The sequence below is a fragment of the Schistocerca piceifrons genome, chromosome 8 (assembly GCF_021461385.2).
Source record: "Schistocerca piceifrons isolate TAMUIC-IGC-003096 chromosome 8, iqSchPice1.1, whole genome shotgun sequence".
Lineage (NCBI taxonomy): Eukaryota > Metazoa > Arthropoda > Insecta > Orthoptera > Acrididae > Schistocerca > Schistocerca piceifrons.
Genome location: NC_060145.1, coordinates 385,177,872 through 385,184,895, shown reverse-complemented (window position 1 = coordinate 385,184,895; position 7,024 = coordinate 385,177,872).

The window sequence follows — 7,024 nt, the reverse complement described above, 5'->3', positions numbered from 1 at the left end:
AAATGATGATGATTAGGACAACACAAAACCCAGTCCCTGAGCAGAGAAAATCTCCAGCCTGTAATCGAACCTGGTCCCTTAGGATTGACATTCTGTCGCGCTGACCACTCAGCTACCGGACTGAAGGAGGATACTAGGTAACTTAGACAAAATTTCTAGTTGGTGGGATGTACGGTGGCTAGTCCTAATGTAATAAATTTAGATTTTTGCGGATAAATAGGAAAAACAAACTCATAATATCTCAGTACAGTACCAGTAGTCTGTTGCTTCGCACTGTCACGTAGATTAAATATCTAGTCTTAACGTTGCAAGGCAATATTGAATGGAATGAGCGTGTAAGTACTGTGTCAGGGAGCGCGAATCGTCGACTTCTGTTCATTGGGAGAATTTTAGGAAACTGTGGTTTATCTGTAAAGAAGATTGCATAAAAGTCACTATTTCGATACACTGGTGGGGACCGTTCAAGGGTCTGGGATCCTCACCATATAAGATTCAAGGAAGATATCGAAGCAGTTCGAAGGAGGACTGCTAGATTTTTTACAGGTGGTTTCGAACAACACGCAAGTATTACGGACATGATTCAGGAACTCACTGGAGGGAAGGCGACATTTTTTTCGAGGAGCGCTACTGAGATAATTTAGAGAACTACCATTCGAGGCTGACTGCAGAACGATTCTAAGGCCGTCACGTAAGGACCATAAAGATAAGGTTAGAGAAATTAGGTCTCGTACAGAGCCATACAGACAGTCGTTTATCCCTCCTTCCATTTGTGAGTGAAACAGAAAAGGACACAACCAGTAGCAGTACAAGGTACCCTCCGCCATTCACTACACGTCGGCTTGCGGAGTACGTACGTAGATGTAGATGTAGACGCCAGTCGTTCAGCAACAGCGGATGTGTTGGCACAGTCAGCCAGTGTCCTCGCCAACAGCCTTCGTTTCTGTATAGTGTCGTGGGCCTAAGCAGTGGCGGCCGGTGATACAGAACACTGCAAATACACACTCAAATTACGTCATTTCTCTTCGAATGAGAACTACTCAAAATATTCGATTGTGTGTGAAATCTTATGGGACTTAACTGCTAAGGTCACCAGTCCCTAAGCTTAAACACTACTTAACCTAAATTATCCTAAGGACACACACTACTTAATCTAAATTATCGTAAGGACAAACACACACAACCATGCCCGAGGGAGGACTCGAACCTCCGCTGGGACCAGCCGCACAAATGAGAACTGGTAATCGTACTAAGATCATACCATTGGTATGCAAATAAAATGGACGAGAACGTGTTTTGTAATAGTCTCTTCGCGATAAATGGGAACCAGTGTCGAGTGCTGAAATGACGACCAACAGCGATGCGGGCTTGGGACGCTGCTGTCTGTTTTGACTGTGCGTGCTCTGATGTGACGTCATCGCTGCCGGCACTGTGGGCGCTACGTTGTTCACAGCAGCCGAGCAGTACTTTTCTTTGAAAGAGCCTGTCTAGTACTGTGCAAGCAACATGGAGAGTTTTGTAGATGGTGTGCTGAAGATGCTCTTTTCCAGTAGATCTTTGTACGAGAAAGTGAGAGTCAAAGAGACAGATAGGCCAGCTCCAAATTTAAATCTGACAAGGGGAGGGCATGGGATTGAACTTACTGATTTGGCTTAGAGAAGCGTGTAGATGCCTATTACAAGTTCGAAGAATATTTCGTCTGGGAAAAGATAAAACCCTCTCTAAGTATTTTTTTTTTTGGTCATCAGTCTACTGACTAAGTATTAATAGGTAGAATATACGGAATTTTGAGCTCTATGCGACATGCCGTGGTACAGTGGTCCAGCGAAATGACTGGTGACTGTCGGTCTGGCTTCGATTGTCGTCGGTAACATTTTTCTTCATTTTATTTTATTCCTCGGAATGTAAAACTATTAACTATAAAATTTACATATATTTAAACAGTTAAATTAATGTATTAAATTTGATTACGATTAGTATCCTTGTAACTCAAAAGGCTATAGGTGGTGGTGAATGCGAGTAAAGCAAGAAATTTAGTATGAAAGTGTACGAAAAGTGTTGGCTCTGTGGGTGTGATCTTCTTAAAGCACTATTTTTCTTCTCATGCTTCTTATTCAGGAACAGTGATGCGTAGGATACAGGGGCAGTTAAAGATTTATGACATATTAATGCATTAAAAAAACAAAGCGTAAAATATAAACATATATGCAGTTTACTTGATCGCAGCACATTGGCGGCGTGCGGTAGCCGCGCCGTCTAAGGGGGTCTTCTCACGGTCCGCGCGGCTCCCCCTGTCGAAGGTTCGAGTCCTCCCTCGGGCACTGGAGTGTGTATTATCCTTAGGGTAAGTTAGTTTACGTTAGATTAAGTAGTGCGTAAGCTTAGGGACCGATGACCTCAGCAGTTTGGTCCCATAAGACCGTACCACAAATTGTGTAACGCTAATATCGTACTACACTCCTGGAAATTGAAATAAGAACACCGTGAATTCATTGTCCCAGGAAGGGGAAACTTTATTGACACATTCCTGGGGTCAGATACATCACATGATCACACTGACAGACCCACAGGCACATAGACACAGGCAACAGAGCATGCACAATGTCGGCACTAGTACAGTGTATATCCACCTTTCGCAGCAATGCAGGCTGCTATTCTCCCATGGAGACGATCGTAGAGATGCTGGATGTAGTCCTGTGGAACGGCTTGCCATGCCATTTCCACCTGGCGCCTCAGTTGGACCAGCGTTCGTGCTGGACGTGCAGAGCGCGTGAGACGACGCTTCATCCAGTAGTTGACTTACACCTTCTAGAGCACGTTGGGTGGCACGGAATACATGCGGACGTGCATTGTCCTGTTGGAACAGCAAGTTCCCTTGCCGGTCTAGGAATGGTAGAACGATGGGTTCGATGACGGTTTGGATGCACCGTGCACTATTCAGTGTCCCCTCGACGATCACCAGTGGTGTACGGCCAGTGTAGGAGATCGCTCCCCACACCATGATGCCGGGTGTTGGCCCTGTGTGCCTCGGTCGTATGCAGTCCTGATTGTGGCGCTCACCTGCACGGCGCCAAACACGCATACGACCATCATTGGCACCAAGGCAGAAGCGACTCTCATCGCTGAAGACGACACGTCTCCATTCGTCCCTCCATTCACGCCTGTCGCGACACCACTGGAGGCGGGCTGCACGATGTTGGGGCGTGAGCGGAAGACGGCCTAACGGTGTGCGGGACCGTAGCCCAGCTTCATGGAGACGGTTGCGAATGGTCCTCGCCGATACCCCAGGAGCAACAGTGTCCCTAATTTGCTGGGAAGTGGCGGTGCGGTCCCCTACGGCACTGCGTAGGATCCTACGGTCTTGGCGTGCATCTGTGCGTCGCTGCGGTCCGGTCCCAGGACGACGGGCACGTGCACCTTCCGCCGACCACTGGCGACAACATCGATGTACTGTGGAGACCTCACGCCCCACGTGTTGAGCAATTCGGCGGTACGTCCACCCGGCCTCCCGCATGCCCACTATACGCCCTCGCTCAAAGTCCGTCAACTGCACATACGGTTCACGTCCACGCTGTCGCGGCATGATACCAGTGTTGAAGACTGCGATGGAGCTCCGTATGCCACGGCAAACTGGCTGACACTGACGGCGGCGGTGCACAAATGCTGCGCAGCTAGCGCCATTCGACGGCCAACACCGCGGCTCCTGGTGTGTCCGCTGTGCCGTGCGTGTGATCATTGCTTGTACAGCCCTCTCGCAGTGTCTGGAGCAAGTATGGTGGGTCTGACACACCGGTGTCAGTGTGTTCTTTTTTCCATTTCCCGGAGTGTATTAGTAGGTCGCGCGTACCATGACGAGTTAGTGGAAAGAGGATCTACTTATTTTTGTAATATTGTAGCACATTAAAACTTTTCACGAGCCGACAATGGGCCTAAGTTACTTGAGTTCTATGCGCTGTGACTAACAGAAATAACTACAAGATCGAAAAAGAAGTTGTTTCTTCTCAATGACCGTCTTCACAATTGGGTAGACAGAAAATACGATGAGAATAGAAACTAGTGCGTGAATTCCGAACGGAGTAAGTGCTCAGGCCATTTACAATTACAGATAGGGACCACAAATATTCTTCCTCACCTGATGAAACGTGTGCCGATTAAAAAACGGATTCATAACTGCCGGACAAGAGTCCACGCAGAAAAGACAGAATCTGTCCTCCAAAGTTTTAAAGAGGAATTCCACGATTTGAAAACTAAAGGTGTAGATTTCGTAGCAATTACGCCATATTATGATAACTCCCAAGACTGGATTGCGTAGAGAAAGAATAGAAACTATTGGTATGACCCAGAGATTCGGAGATTCAACTGAGCGAAGACATTTTGACAATATCTGAAGTTAATAGCCATTTGAAACTTCACAATGGCCCTGTTCCTGACGAAAGGATCCTGATGCGAAGATTGTAAAGAACCGTAGACAATCCTGCGTGAAAATGCAACGAGAAATTTGACAGATGTTCGAAACAGTTCAAACAACTGTACACTATATATGACGACGTCGGAAACGCAGCAGAGGATACGAAGATATTTTCTGTTTCGCTTACTTTCTTACCAGAAATTTTTTTAAAATACACACGGAAGATTTTTTTCGAGAGTGCTCGACTTTGGAAAAGCAGCAATTAAAGGAATGAAAACAGGGTTTCTCGAAACATCCCTTTCCGATTGCAATTTTCACTTTGGCCAGTGTCTATCGAAAAAAAAAAATACATGAACTAGAACTGACGGAGGAATATAGTGATGAACAAGAAGTCAGGCTGTTTTGCAGCGATACATATTCCACTTGCTGTGGCACCTTAGACAGCAAGCACCGACGACAGCATGCAGGGCATATATATGTAGTGCGGGCTGCGGCAAGCCCAGCGCCTACAGTACAGACGACACTGGACTTCGCGACCACAGAACCCAGCGCCCAAACCAGCAAAGGGCATCAACAACACTCCAGTCAGGTTACGAGGCGGTATAAAAAGCGATGATAGAGGACTTTGACTGAACGCATCTCTTCATTCATTCGTCATTTCACGTGCCGAAAATAGGCCCGCAAGTATCCGTATGCGAGGTGACTATTTAGGCCGGCCTACGACCTCTGAACACGCATATGCACGAACATCAGACGCTTCAAAATAGAACCTTCTGCACCATCGCAGGAAACACCCTCAACACACATATTAATGACCTCTTAGGCGAACGATCGATCCCTACACAAATCAAAGGGAAGTCGGAATGTCTGAACGAGGAAGCTTCCACTTCGACCCACCATCTTATTTATCAGTTATACACCCCGACGCTTCGGATAACAGACTAATCTCTACGTTAACCAGACAATTCAGGGCATAACAGATTACGGACACATAGTCATACATACAACAAATGTCATTTTCAAACATCATTCTGCCATGCTAACGGGTCTGACGCGCAACGAGGCTAGCAAGCAAGCGCATAGCAGTTCCCTCGCAGCCAGCAGCCGGAAGATCTTCACTACGCCGCACCTAAGACTCAGCCAACGCCCTGGACAGCATGATACCTCCACGGTCCTGAGACTCGACCAGTTATAAGCCTGAATAAATTGTGAGGGGATGTTCTTATGACTAAATCGTTGGGAAAATCCGCGGCTGAAATATTTGTGATCGGAAACACCATGTTGATGTCAAGGTTCGCAAAGCGCACGGTCGGATACCTAAGGATACCGCCGGAGTAGTGTTTCCAAGTGTCCCGATTATCGTGAGATGCTTCGATTTTTAGGGATGTCGTGATCCGTCCCCACTAAGCCTTATGCGGGACTCAAAACGTCTCGGCTTTGGGCCAATACTAACGATACGAAATACTATGTAGACTCACTTCAGAAATGGTCGAATCAGTAGAAGACATTCCCTCAGAATTGCTGATATCCTTGGGGCAGAAACTATTCCATCTGGTGTGGAAGACGTATGAGACAGGGGAAACACCCCCAGACTTCAAAAGGAATATTTCAGTTCCAATTCCAACGAGAGCAGCTGCTGACAGGTGCGAATATTACAGAATTATCAGTTTAAAAAGTCATGGTTGCAAAATACTGACACGAAATGTTTACGGAAGAGTGAAAAAACTACTTAGAGCCGAACTCAGAGAAGATGAGTTTGGGTTCTGGAGAAATGTTGGAAATCGCGAGGCAATACTGACCCTACAACCTACATTAGGAAACAAGTTGAAGAAAGGCGATCCTACGTATACAACTTCTGTAGACTCTGAAAGAGCTTTTGAGAATATTGACTCACATTCCAAATTCTGAAGATAGCAGGGGTAAAATATAGGAAGCGAAAGGTTATTTACAACTTGCACAGAAACCAGACTGCAGTTATGAGTCGAATGGCACGAACGGGAAGGAGTAGTTGAGAAGGAAGTAAGATATGGATGAACAAGAAGTACAGGAAACCAAAAAAAAATTTGAAGAAGTAATTAAAGTTTAGGGAAGAGAAATAAGAACTTTGGGGTCTTCCGGTGACATAGTAATTCTGTCAAGTACATCATAGCATTAGGAAATACAGCTGAACCGAGAGGACAGTGTTTTAAAGGAGGATATAAGATGAACATTAACAAAAGTAAAGCAAGGGTAATAGAATGTAGTTAAATTGAATCAGGCGATGCTGAAGAAATTATATTAGGAAATGAGACACTAAAAGTGGTAGAGGAGTTTGTTTGGCAGTAAAATAAATGATGATGGGCAAAGTAGAGAGGATATTAAATGTAGACTGGCAATGGGAAAAAGGCATTTCTGAAGAAGGGAAATTTATTAACAATGAATATAAATTTAAGTATTAGGAAGTCATTTCTGAAATCACTTTTCTGGGGTGTATCCATGTACGAAACTGAAACATGAACTATAAGCAGTTCAGACAAGAGGAGAAAAGAAGCTTTTGAAACGTAGTGCTGCAGAAGAATGTTAAGTATTAGGCAAGTTTTGTTGCACAAATTCAGCGACATTCCATTTTCAGGGAACCAG